Here is a 13651-nt window from a genome sequence, read left to right as displayed (position 1 = left end):
TTCAGATCTCGCAACAATCTCCATTTCCCCGATTTTTTCTTAATTATGAAAACAGGGGTATTCCAGGGACTTGTAGAAGGTTCTATGTGTCCCTGTTTCAGTTGCTCCTGAACCAGCTGACAAAGGGCGACTAATTTGTCTTTTGGCAGGGGCCACTGTGGTTCCCATATGGGTGTTTTGGTCAGCCATTGCAGAGATAGCGTAGAATACGGTGCGCCCTTGCACACAGTGACCCCTATTAAAAATTTGTCATGATTCGCACCCCCCAAGCTGCGAACATGTCCCGTCCCCAGAGGTTAACTGGAGCTGAATAACATAGGGCCAGATTGTGGTCGTGTGTCCCTACAAGTCTTTCACCAACACAGGTCGTTCGCTCAGTTGACTCTGTGTGGTTCCTCCTAGCCAGAGGATCCCGCAGGGGCTAGAGGCCATGAAGAAGGCCATGAAGAGGAGGAGAGAATTGTTGCATCAGCATCCGTATCAATCAAACCTTGGAGCCGAATCCGGTGCGGACGAGCTTTTGGCAGGATGAGGGTACATGTCATCTGTAGCCTCTGACTAGAAATTTCTACAGCCCAGCAAACATGCAGAAGTCCTGGCGATTCAGTGCTGTTGCCTCTGCTAACTTTTTGTTCTGCCCTGGGGACACAAGACTCAAAAAGCACTAATTGAGCAATGTGAGTCTTTTCAGGGATAGTGGCAGGGGATTTTGACATGGAAACCATAGCGTGAATTTGGCCTGTAAAATCAGCATCTATAACTTCTGGGTGGACAAAAATCCCTCTGTGGGTGACATCAGGTCTCCCCACAAGCAGCACACTGAGCCCCTGACTTAGGGGTCCATGTGCATCCAAGGGAACCCTATGGATGCTGCCAGATTCTAGGACGACTGTTCTTGCGGTGTAGATGTCAACCCGGGCTGGTCCTTGGGTGCCATCTCTAAATTGGTTGGATAGGCCTGTGCCGACACCCTGTTTTGGGGGAACGTTTGCGTCAGAGGGCAACTCCCCCTTTTTGCACTCCTCCTCACGTTTCCCGACAGGGGTCGACCATCTGCATGGTACTTAGACCTGCAGTATTCTGGACCATGACCTGGTCTACCACACCTCCCGCACTGGGGAATCCCGGTCCCCATATTTTCCTTCTGCTTTGATTTTACTCATTTCTGTTTGTTCCCAGCCTTGGGCTGCTTTTGTCCACGGTCAGGGGGTACCTGACCAGGCGGTAGAAGTGCAGCCAAGGCAGACCTCTTTTGGCTTCCTGATCCCACCTTAGAGCAAGCTTCTACCATTTCTGCGAGTGTAGGTTCCCCAGGAAGGGCATCTATGAACTTTCTACACTCGTCGTTGGCATTGTCTCTTGCCAACTGTTTGCACAATATCTGTCTCAATGAATCATTTTCCACCTGCTTTTCCAGGGCTGCCGCTAGCTTCTCTACAAAAGTCAGGAAAAGCTCAGACTGCCCCTGAGATATTTTCGAATACCGTGCTTTTGGGGCGGCCATGTCTATGGTTTTCATGATGGCTCCCATACTGATCTTTTGGGCCTTCTCCAGGACCCAAAGATCCCAAGTAGCCTGGAGGGTAGGGCTAGAAAAAAAATCAGTTCCCATAAGGGCATCCACCCCAACCACATGTCTAGGGTCCTCAGAAGGCAAGTGCATATTCTGCATTGTGTGTTTTTCAGCCAGTTTTATCCAGTTATTCTCAAAAACTGCATATTGCACAGGCTGAAACAGAACTTGACCCAAATGCTTAATATCGAATGAAGCAAGCAGGTCAGTATTCATCACTCTAATAATTTGCATAACTTCCGGGAATCCAAGGCCATACTGGGCTATATTTGTCTGTAAATCCTGAACTATCTTCCATGCAATAGCATCATGCTTGTGTTCCTGACCTGAATTCGGGGGAGCCTTGAACACAGGAAGGGCTTGGGCATCCCCTCGCGGGGTGTTAGTACCACCTTGATCTGCTGGTGCACCTCCTAGAGGCACTGTAGCAGCCACCTGATTCTTTTCAGGGTTCCCTGTCTGGTCTGGCATCCCCATTCTTTCCAAAAGATTCCAATCTCCCGCCTCTAGAGCGCCCAGCTTTACCGATTCCCAGAAACACTGGGGATTTCTTGGGCGCACCGTCACCGTACAGTCATGGAATATCCAAGGGCGGTTTTGTAGCAGGCGCTTCTTTTGCCGCCCTGCCACCGCAGCTTTCCGCCCTGGAGCAAGCACGTCGTCTAATTCTCTGAGTCATCAGACTGGGGTTTCTCTGTGAGCCCTATCACGAATGACGGAGTTTGGCCGGGTGTGGATGTTGTGGTGAGAGACAGCACGGCGGCGGAGCTCGGAGTGGAGTGCAGAGAAGGCAGCGACACAGGTAGAGCGTTGGGGGGCCCTGCTGGCTGCACTGGCACGTTATCAATTAAAGCCATCTGCTGCACCGGCGTAGAAGTGGCCAGATCGGCGTGCCGCACTGGGGCCGCCTCGGCCACCGGAACCGTCGCTGGGACCGGCGTATCCTGCCCGAAATCCGTCTGAGTGCCTGTCGTCACTTCCGCTTTCGTCGCGGAATGAGCCCCGGCCGTCTTCCGGGCCACGCTGCCACGGGTCGGGGGTCTCTCGCGAATGGGTCTCTGCTAAGCGTTTACAGATTCCGGTAAGTTGATGCAAGATATCCATTAAAAGCTGGCCTGAAAGGGTGGGTGGCGCCTGCAGGAACCCAGGCATCTGAGCAGCAGACGGGAGGGGGTTGCCTCCCAGGGCGGCCGCAGCTGCCGCTTGGGAAAAGCCAGCCGGCATATGCGCCGCTGGCGCTTGGGCGGTGCCAGCCAGAGCGATAGCGGCCGCCACTTGGGGTTGCCTGGGCTGCGTCGGGTTAGGTAGCGCTGTCTGCGCCGCCGCGGGCCGCGCCGCCCCTGCACTCTGAGCGGGCGCGAGCGGGGGGGCCTGCGCTGGAGCAGTCGGCGCCGGTGCGGTCTGTGCCGGCTCAGGCCGCCCTGGCCCGGGGGGGGGCCGGCGCTTTTCACGGGGGAACTGGCAGCGCCGCGGAGGCGACAGCCAAGGAACTCTGCCGGCTCTTCTCCTGTTTCAACATCTCTGCCAGCTGATCCACAGGGGATGGATATTTCTGCGGAACGTAGTCCCATGGTGAAGTATATTTCTGCTGCATGGACTTGTTCGCTATACCAGGCTCGGCCAGGGGTGGGGACTTCTCAGACCAGCCGTCGGAGGCCGAGATCAAGGAATCTAGAAAGAGAGAGGGGTTGTCTCCCCCCCCAATCAGCTTCTTGTTTTAAGGAGTCCCATATTCGTCTCCATGTACGATATAAATGTGTGGGTTTTGGATTTCCATAAACCAGCTCTTGCCAGAGCGCCTCACCGACTCGCAACCGCAAAGCCATGTCCACTTCCGCCTCTAACGCTTCCGAGAAGCCATGGTCCACAGCCCAATCTAACAGGGCACTGACCAAACGCCGTCTCCACTTGACCCTCGGGCCGCCCCAGGTATCCTTCAGGAGCGACAGCAGAAAGCTGTCTTTTGGGGGGGGGATGCTCCATTTTCCTCCCGATCCCCAAGGCGTGCGGGCGGGGAGGGGGGGAAGGGGGGAGGTGAGGTCCATATTTCCGAAACGGCGCGTGTAGTACATGTTGGTGGTCACCAGATGTTGCTGTTGAACCAGTAATGGAGAGAAACTCAGTTAACAGCAAGCGATGTCCGGAGAGAAGAGGAAGGGTTTATTATTAACATGCCTTTATATAGAAGCGAGAACAATATTCTGATTGGACAGCTGTCACCCACTCCCCGGGGTGACTATGACTACCACCCTGACCGACAGGGTGCCAGCTTGTACTCTTTGTGGGTTTAATCCAGTTTCTCTGTATCATTGCATTTATTGTAACCTTTTGTATTGGGTCTGACTGAGGTAAAGCTCACAGCCCTCCCAGTGCTGTTCTTTGCATTAGTAGCGGGAAGGGTGTTGATAACAGACCGGTTTTGGCTACTGTTGAGCAGTGCTGTCCCTCTGACATACCTTCCCCCCATCAAAGGGATGAGAGTGGGCAAGATCCTAGGAGGGGACACAACCAGACCAGCTTACTTAAATCAACCAAAGGTATATTCCATACCATATGATGTCGGCTCAGATATATAAGCTAAGAGAGAGAGAAGGAAGGGGGGGCATTCATGAGTTTTCAATGTTTGCCTTCCAGAGCAACCGTCATGCGTGCTGAAGCCTTGCTTCCCGGGAAGTGCCCAAACATCACTGCTAATGGGAAGTAGAGATTGACCTTTTTTTCCTTTAGCTTTTGCGCATGCAAATCTCTGCTTATTGCTTTTCTTTTACTGTAATAAAACTGCTTTATCTCACCCTGCTGGCTGTGCTCCATCTTACTCTCTCCCGTGTCCCAGAGGGAAAGAGAATGATAGAGCGACTTAGTGGGCACCTGGCACCCAGCCAGGGTCAACCCGCTACACTTTTCTATTAAATTGTAACTCTGACCTGAAATTTCTCTCAAGGTATTTGTATGGGGTTCATGTCTCCCACTGGTTTACTTTCAAACCAGCACAAAAACAAAACTTAAAAACACCTTCCTTCCACCCCTCCCTCCTTCCCAGGCTCTACCTCTTTCCCCTCAGCAGCGCAGGGAAATGGGGAATGGGGGTTGTGGTCAGTTCATCACATATTGCTTTTGCCACTGCTTCCTCCTCAGGTAAAGGAGTCCGTCCCCTGCTCCAGCATGAGTCCCTCCTATGGGAGACAGTCCTCCACAAATTTCTCCAGCACGAGTCCTTCCCATGGGCTCCAATGTGGGTCTATTTCCATGGGGTGCAGTCCTTCAGGAATAGGCTGCTCCAGCGTGGGTCCCCCACGAGATCACAAATCCTACCAGGAAACCTGCTGTAGCGTGGGCTCCTCTCTCCATGGGTCCACAGGTCCCTGCCAGGAGTCTGCTCCAGCACAGGCTTCCCATGGGGTCACATCCTTCATTTCAGGCATCCACCTGCTCCATCGTGGGTCTCCTCCACAGGCTGCAGATGGATCTCTGCTCCCCCATTGATCTCCATGGGCTGCTGGAGCACAGCTGCTTCACCATAGTCTTCACCACAGGCTGCAGAGGAATCTCTGCTCTGGTGCCTGGAACACCTCCTCCCCCTTCTTCTGCACTGACCTTGGTGTCTGCAGAGTTGTTCCTCTCACATATTCTCACCCCTCTCTTCTCTGGCTGCAGTTACATCTGCGCAATAACTTTTATCCTTCTTAAATATGTTACCACAGAAGCATTACTACCATTTCTGATTGGCTTGGCCTTGGCCAGTGGCAGATCCATCTTGGAGCTGCCAGGTTTTGCCAGACACAGGGGAAGCTTCTAGCAGCTTCTCACAGAAGCCACCTCTGTAGCTGTTTTGCCAATCGATGGAGGCAATAGAATGGACACAGACACCAATAGGAAGAATGGTCTTACTTTACTGTTAATATTGAGGCAAAACAGAGAGAAAAGAATACATTTTGTAAAACAATAAGCTTATTACTCTCTTGGCTTCAGCAACAAGTAAAAATAAGCAAGGTAATGCATCTAATCATTGCTATATGAGAGAGAGAATAGTGATTGAGAAAGATACATCACCAATTGTTTAAATACTTTACTATCATCCAGAGTTCACAATTGCTGGGGAGTCCCGTTTCGCAGCGAAAACCTGGAGAACCCTTTCCGGCAATTGGGAAAATCCTTCACGGTGTGTCCACCCATAGGTGAGGTCTCCAGTTCACCCAAAAAAGGGGTCCAGCTTTATAGGCCCAAAATGACAAGTCCAAATGACTTGTTTACCTTTTTGTGTAAAAAACATCTGTTTCTGGAGGCCCACTTCCCGACCACCTGGGCTGATATATTTTACACAAGGTTATACAAACATCTATACAACAGCCGGTTTGGCATTAGGAACAACTAATATAAATGTTTTAATCAGCTATTTTTAACTAAGGAACCTTGATGGTATTAATAGCATCATGCTCAGGATTCATCTTGTAAGTCAACTCAGGCTTAGGCCTGCTGTTCAGGCCTTAGCATATCAGTTAGCCCCTGCACTCCCACCCCCGCTATCAAAACCTGGCCTCAGAAACCCAATACACTATATAATGAAAATAAAGTCTGTAAAAGAGAAATTAAATATTCCTTTAGATCTGCCTGTCCCTTTACATGCATGTGATCCCCTTGCCCAGGTAATGGGTTATACTAGTAGGCCTTCCCATATATTATTTCAAAAGTTCTCACTCCTCTTTTTACTCTGGGGGTAATACGAATTTTCATAAGAGCCAAAGGTAATGCCTCCACCCATTTCAAATGAGTCTCTTGGCATAACTTTGATATTTGCCTCTCTATTGTCTGATTCATTCTTTCTACCTTTCCGCTAGACTATGGTCTCCATGGAGTGTGTAATTCCCAACTAATCTGTAAAAACGTAGAAACTTAGACACTTCCTGAACTATTTCTGCCACAAAGTGGAGTCCATTATCTAAAGAAATTCCTTCTGGTATACCAAATCTGGGTATTATTTCTTTTAATAAAACCTTAATTCTCAACCCTTTGTGGTTATGAGAGAGGAAAGCCTCCAGCAAACCAGAAAAGGTATGTTGAAGCATGGCTCACAGAACAAGGCCATATAAATGGAATTTATATGCACAATCCAGTTTGTGTGACTGACCCTGAAATGTCTTTCCCAGGAGGTAACGAAACGCAAGAGCCAAGAATGTGAACAACATAGAAGAAATAAAACAAGATAGGGAAATCACACAGGCAGGACTTAAGCTGATGCTAGCAGAGCGTGATTAGAAGCTTACAGCCAATTAGCAAGTTAAATTAGGCACGTGAATTCAGGCAAATAACCAATCATGTATACCAGTGTGTCGCGTGAACAATGCTTTTGTCTATAATAATGCTTGTTTCCTAAGAATAAACGAAATGGCACCAATACCTCTGTGAGTGTGCGTGCTATAGTCAGGCGACTCTCAACAAAGGTATCTACTAATACTAATAAATCTGAATTGATTGCATCTTGATAATTCTGTAAAATCTATTTGCCAATGTTCCCCGGGTGTTATTCCTCACTTTACACTTCCTCCCTATATTTTCTTTCCTATTTTTTATTATTAGCACAGAAACTTACACATTTTTAGCTACTATGTCTGCAAAACTTTGCATCTTGGGTCCAAAGAAATTCTTCTTTGCTAAAAGCGACAGTGCATCTGCTTCTGCGTGTGTCTCTTGATGCATCCTTTTGAGTAGGGTTTCCATCATCTCAGGGACCAATAGCTGCTTTTCAGGTGTTCCCATCATCCTTCTTTATTTTTAGTATAGTCCAACTGTTCTGCTAATTGTTCCTCTTATTTTATATAATTTAGCAGAGATAAATCTATACAGGGTTCTGGAACCAACACTCCTTCAGAATTTAGTTTCTTCAGCACATCTTCTTTTGCTGTTTGATCTGCTCTTCGGTTTCTCTTTATAATGTTGGTTTTGTTCCCTTTCTGGTGTGCTTTGCAATGTATTCTTGTGACTTTCTTCTGTTGAAGAACTGCTTGCAGTAGCTTCATAATTTCAGTTCCATATTTCACTGGGCTCCCTTGTGAGTTCAAAAGTCCTCATTCTTTCCAAATTGCTCCATATGCAGGGACTACATCTTTTTTGCCAGTGAGCAGGGTCAGCAAAAAAGACACAGACACCAACTTAAGGAATAAGTGTAATTTACTATAATGCAAAACTACAAAGAATCACAAAAGGATAAACTAAGCAATGCACATAATCATTACTACTAAAGACTGCCTATAGTGATTAAGAAAGATACATCACCAGTTACCCTAATACTTCCCCATCATTCAGATGCACACATCAAGTGGGGAAGCTGTCTTGGTTTAGAGACAAGTTTTGGGAGAAAATGCTCTAGAATGAATGTTTCCTCTAAAGAAAAGGGTTTTAGCAATCCCTTCCCGCCAATACGAAATAAATTTTAGTGGATGAAAGTGAAAAAAAAGCTGTTTATTTGACAAACAAGGTGCCCGCATGGCACGGGAGAAAATTAATAACTGTTAGATATTGAACCATCAGAACTTTACCCCACACACATATATACCCACCCACAGCAGAACAAACAAACCCAAAATGTCAGGGGAAGGGAAAAAAACTCCACCGGCCATGTGCTAGGGAAAAAACAAAATGGCCGACAGCTTTTTTTTGGGGGAGGGAAGAAGAGTCCACACAGCAGCTTGGGGAAGAGAAAAACAAATGGGAACCTGGTGAAACACTGATGTTGGTCTCCTCCTCGCTGCAGACGAGCTGGTGGATTTTGGAGTCCTTTCTTTCACTGGCTCGGCTTCTCCCGAGGTCCAGGGACAGATGGAGTCACTCCGGCGGCTCCCCGCAGGTTGCTGACCGTCTCCCCAGGGACCGCCCAATCTCAGACCAAAAACAAGCCCAACAGCCCAAGAAGAAACAATAGAAGCCACCGAAGAATTGCTACTGCAGTCCAGGGAAAGAAAGTTCTTGCCTAAGCTAACAAACACTGTGATAAATACATATCATAATGTTGGCTTTTCGCAAATATTACAATGGATACTATGTGTATGATTTTAATTCTTATAGAGGTAGCCTTGATGTGGAAAATTGCTGTGTAATGATGACTAAGGTCTTCTTTCTAGTACTAGCTGAGTTTAATAGTAGTAAAATAGCTGTTATAGTTTTATTAGAACGCTTGAACTGTCTGCTTGAACTGGATAGATGTCGCTGTTGAGCCGCTAGCAGAGAAAGGACCCGAGTTCTCAGTGTAGCAAGAAAGAGAGAGTTTATTATTTTGATTTCAATATATATAGACTTTTCAGAGGTCGCCCAGATTGGTCAGCCAGAAACCTCCCCCTAGGCCTGATTGGCCAAGCCTGAACTGTCCAAATCTCGAGACACTGTTTAAAAAACATCCAAACTTTATCTTTGTTTATAAAACACAACAGAATGTTCTCACGAGAAAGACCTGTGCTAGCCACAGATAACATCCCATGAACGGACCCTGCCTCTGACACCCCAACTATCAGCACCTGTCGCGTGTAGAAACCACAATCTGGGAGTGATAACAGAATCAATGAAAGACAACTGCGCATGCTCCGAGGAGGCGGATCAGTTCCCAGAACATGCAAAATAGTTTGGAGAAAAATATGAATATGTATAACTGTTTATGAATATGCATTAGGCTGAAAAGTATGTAAAGCATGTCTCTGTCCATACCAGATGTGTGACGATCGGCGAGAGAGAACTCACACATGGCTTAATATAAGTCATAAAGCAAGCTCCATTTTATTTCACCAAACAAGAAACTTATATACTGTTACAGATGTTTCTAATTATAGCTAGACACGTATCTGCAGTTTGTTCTCACATATTCAGGGATCTTCTTGGCGACTCCCTTATTTTTTCTCATAACACTTTTGACTCCCTATCTTTTCTCATGACATTCTTCTCACAGCCTAGAAGCACAGCTGTGGTTCCCAGGTATTAGCTTTTCACAACAGCTTGCTGGGATTTTTACTGAGGCCTGACTATGCTGAGGCTTTGTTCAGGCCTACTCAGCTAACACAAGTTTTGCTGGAAAACTGTGTTTTCCAACAGGTGTGCTTTTTTGGCTGAATGCCAAAGCACCCAGAGCTGACCTTTTGCTTTTGTCTGTCCCCTATTGTCTTTTTTTAAACCTTTTTAATCCTAACAAGAGAGTGGACCTCGTTTTTCACAAACACCAAACTAGGTAAAGCAAGAATGTAACCCATCTGCTCCGCAGGCCGAGCACATGGGAGAGAGCTTGAACCAATCCTGCGCCCAAATTCCCCCGTCTCCCGCCCCTCCCCTGGACTCAGCTTAAAGCTACAGGACTCATTTCTGGGCAAAAAGCAGACAATCAGGAATAAAGAATTATCATAAAATCACCCCAAGGCACTGTCACAGCGAAGGACTGAAGAACCACACCCAGTAACTGAGAAATCCTGCAAGTGCATCCACCTACAGGCAACAAGGCTACTGACTTCACTGTGAGAGAGCCCAGCTTTATATATCGTTGAATAAAGAAGCTACCATAACTTCTATGTGGGATCATTTGGTTTCATCCTCCTCTTGTGTTCCCTCCAAAGCCTGACCAGGGCTCAATGAGGAACCAAACGAGTTGTCTTTGATCATCCACCTCCAAACAAGGCCAGATGTCTGATTTCATGACCTTGCCAAGTTTCTAGATACAGAAAGTTAAATACATGTTTCTCCAATTAATGAGTACATATATCATATTGCTAATACTACTTCATTTATGAGTGGATACAAATATAATGTTTGGTTGGAAGGTTCATTTGGAGTTCAACTTTGGCTCAAGGCCTGTTGTTCAGGCCTTAGTACTTCAATGTCAAAGGCATATTTTTAGTCAGGATATATATTGATTTTCTTTCCTTGGCTCAATTCCAGGGCCCAAGTGAGAACTAGTGATTCAGCTTTCTGGGCAGAGGTGTTGCTAGGCAGTGGTTCACTTTCACTCTGCGATAGCTACCACCATGTAACCAGATTTCCATTGTCCATTTAACGTTACTGCTCTCATCAGAAAAAAGCTCCATCTCTGCCTCAGGGAGCGGCTGGTCTCGGATATTCAGCCTACTGGAATAAACTTGTTCAATAGCTATCAAACAGTCAATGATGCAGTTCTCCGGTCTCTGAGACCGGAAGCAAAGTGTCTGAGTTAAGAGTGGAGGTTTAAGAGAGGGTCATGTTGTCTTGTTCTAAAAATACTGCTTGATATTGAGCTAATCAACTTGGGAACATCCAATAATGTCCCTTATTCTCAAGAAGTGAGATTACAGCATGGGGTATGTACACAGTAAGGGTTTGGCCCAATTTCAGTTTTCACTATTCAATCAGGAATACAGCTGCAGCTACTGCTCTCAAACAAGCAGGCCATCCTTTGCTCACTTCATCCTATTGTTTGGAGAAGTACCTACTGGTCTTTTCCAGCTACCTAATTTCTGTGTGAGCCCTCCCAGTGCCACCTTTTGTCTCTCATGTACATACAGTTGGAATGGTTTCTGTAAGTCAGGGATTCCCAATGTGGGGGCATCCATGAACTTTTTCTTGATCTCATCAAAGGCTTTTCGGCATACTGGAACCCACTCTAATACTGTTTCTGGCCCTTTTGTAGCAGTATATAAAGGTTTGACTATTAAGCCCAAATTTGGAATGAATAGCTGACACCATCCAGCCATCCCTAGAAACCCTTGCAACTGTCTTTTTGAGATAGGAGCAGCAATCCTACATATTGCTTATTTCCTGTAAGGATCTAGTGCTTTCTGTCCTTTTGTTATTTCAAAGCCCATATAGTGGACTTTCCCAATCTGAGCCTTCTTTCTGGATACTCGGTATCCTGCCAAGCTTAAAATGTTGATCAGGCTTATCATCACCTCCAAATATTCTTGCCGAGTGTCTAATCCAATCAGTATGCCATCTACATACTGTAACATTTAAATGGTTTCATACTCACAGTGTGTGGTGGTTTTGATTGGCTTAAAACATCAGTAAAGTATTTTTAACATCTAGGAGAAATTTGAACCCCTCAGAAGCTGTTGTGATAGGCCTGGGGAGGTGTCTGAGGGGTGGGGAGTGGCACAAAGATGGCTCCTGTGTGTCCTGAGTGAAAGTTATGGAAGTTTTTACATCAAGTCCAGCAGAGCCAATCTCTGATGGCTCTGAAGGTGATGGACATGCTACCGGCCAAGTTTGGGCCAATTGGAAGTGCTGGTTACGCCTCTGTGAAAACATATTTAAGAAGAAATCAAAACAAAGTAGGCACTTCTTTCACTTCTTTGTAGTTGGAGGAGGAAGAGGTAGAGGTAAAAATATGTGAGGGAGAACAGCATGGAGACGCGAAGGTCAGTAAAGAAAGTGGGGGAAGAGGTGTTCCAAGTGCCGGAGCTAAAAACCCTCTGCTAGCCATGGTGAAGGCCATGGGGGGGAGCAGGAAGTTCCCCCTGCAGCCCATGGAATCCACAGGAGTGCAGAAATCAACTCACAGCTTACTCCAGAGGAGCAGGTGGATGCCTAGAAAAGACTGTGAACCAGTAAGAGTCTCATCTAAGAGTTAAAACTGCAAAGGCCTTGCGAGGGAGAAAAAGGCCTTTTCCTTACTCCTGCCATAGAAGCAGCCTGGCCTTGGCTTGGGAGAGTCTGCACAGCACCTTATGGACAAAAAGACTCATGTTGCAGCAAGATTCGGGCAGGATGTTGCTCGTGAGATTGGACTCATGCCAAAGAAGTTCTCAGAAGACTGTCTCTCGTGAAAAAGACCCCTGGCTAAGCAGAGAACCCCTCTCCCTGATTGGGCTGACCAGAGAACCCCTCTCACCCTGCCCCCTGTCTGTGTTGCTGGTTTGGAAAGAGGGAAGGGGGGTGAGCACAGGGACTGCTTCTTAAGAGAGTGGAGGTGAGAGCAGAAAAACTGTTAAAAGAGAAAGAGAAAAATAAGTAGAGATAAAAAGTATTTGTAGTAGAAGAATTGTAGTGATGAATAGATTTAAGAATCTGTTCTGTAGACTGAGAAAAGACTCCACACCCTGCCCCCTACCCAAGCTTGTTGATTATAAAAAAAAAAAGAGAGTAAATACTATAAGTTCGTAAGAAGGAGGGGGGGGAGTGAACAAAAACTGTATGAAAAGTTTATTTTTGCCTTGCATTTATCCTCCAACTCTGTTAGGTAATTAAATCACCTTTTTGCAACTTTAAGTGAAGCCTGCTTGCCCTTTTTCTTTTCGGTGCGTCCTCCTACCAACCAGTGTCCTATCTCATTTGACTCATGAGATTAGTGTGTATTTTTACAGTTTTTTTCTGTAGCAAGAAAGAGTCAAAGTGCCTGGCATTTAGTCAGAGTCAAACCTTGACACAGTGCCACTGTTCCAGCTCCTTTGCAGGATATTACCAAATATCATAGGACTGTTCTTGAATCATTGTGGGAAGATGGTCCAGCGGACCTGCATCTTCCATCCTGTAGTTGGATTTTTTTTGCAGTCTGCCCCCTGATATTGAGTTCTGTATTTCCTTACCCCTTTTCTTTGTTATATGTCCTCCCTTCCCACATGGTCCTGGCCACTCCCTCAGGTTTTCCTTATTGGTTCCTGTACCCCAACTCCGCCCATGTACTGCCCCTATGCCCGGAGACCATTGGCTATGTACTTTCCCTGCCCCCCCCGTCTCTATAGGAAACCCTAGACCCTCCGCCATGATGGTGTCTTTGCATCTGAGGTCTTTGCACATGAGGTCTTTCCCATGAGGTGTGTTGGCCTCTGGTGGACCATGTGAATAAACAACTCCCGTGGTCACCATGCATAGACCCTTCTCGCCTCCTTTATTGCCATCGTGTTGCGAAGAGCAGACGAAACCAGAGCTAGCCATCGGCTCCCTGGCTGGTGTAAGCGCGGTGACCAGAAGTTTGGGGCACTGAGGCGTTTACCCGGGCTGGGCAGAGACGCTCTCCGGTAAGGCCTGTGGCTTGCAATAACACCGCATGAAAGACACCTTAAACCACAACAGATTTTCCCATTCAAGAGCAAAGACAAATTGAGTCTGTTCATCCACAGGTATACAAAAGAAGGCATC

The 13651-nt window shown here is 46.8% G+C and overlaps 1 long non-coding RNA gene across 1 annotated transcript in view; it reads left to right on the top strand.

Annotated features, from left to right (window-relative positions):
* Nucleotides 1–12161, top strand: part of LOC146425433 (uncharacterized) — a 34875-nt gene extending 22714 nt beyond the window's left edge. Inside the window, exon 2 of the long non-coding RNA XR_014846616.1 lies at nt 12093–12161. This is a non-coding gene — a long non-coding RNA (uncharacterized LOC146425433). The remainder of the gene's footprint in view (nt 1–12092) is intronic.
* Nucleotides 12162–13651: the final 1490 nt, after the last annotated feature.

This window comes from Lichenostomus cassidix, chromosome W (assembly GCF_008360975.1).
Source record: "Lichenostomus cassidix isolate B80296 chromosome W, HeHo_3.0, whole genome shotgun sequence".
Classification (NCBI taxonomy): domain Eukaryota; kingdom Metazoa; phylum Chordata; class Aves; order Passeriformes; family Meliphagidae; genus Lichenostomus; species Lichenostomus cassidix.
Note: the sequence above shows the minus strand (reverse complement) of the source record. Positions and strands in the feature narration are given on the sequence as shown.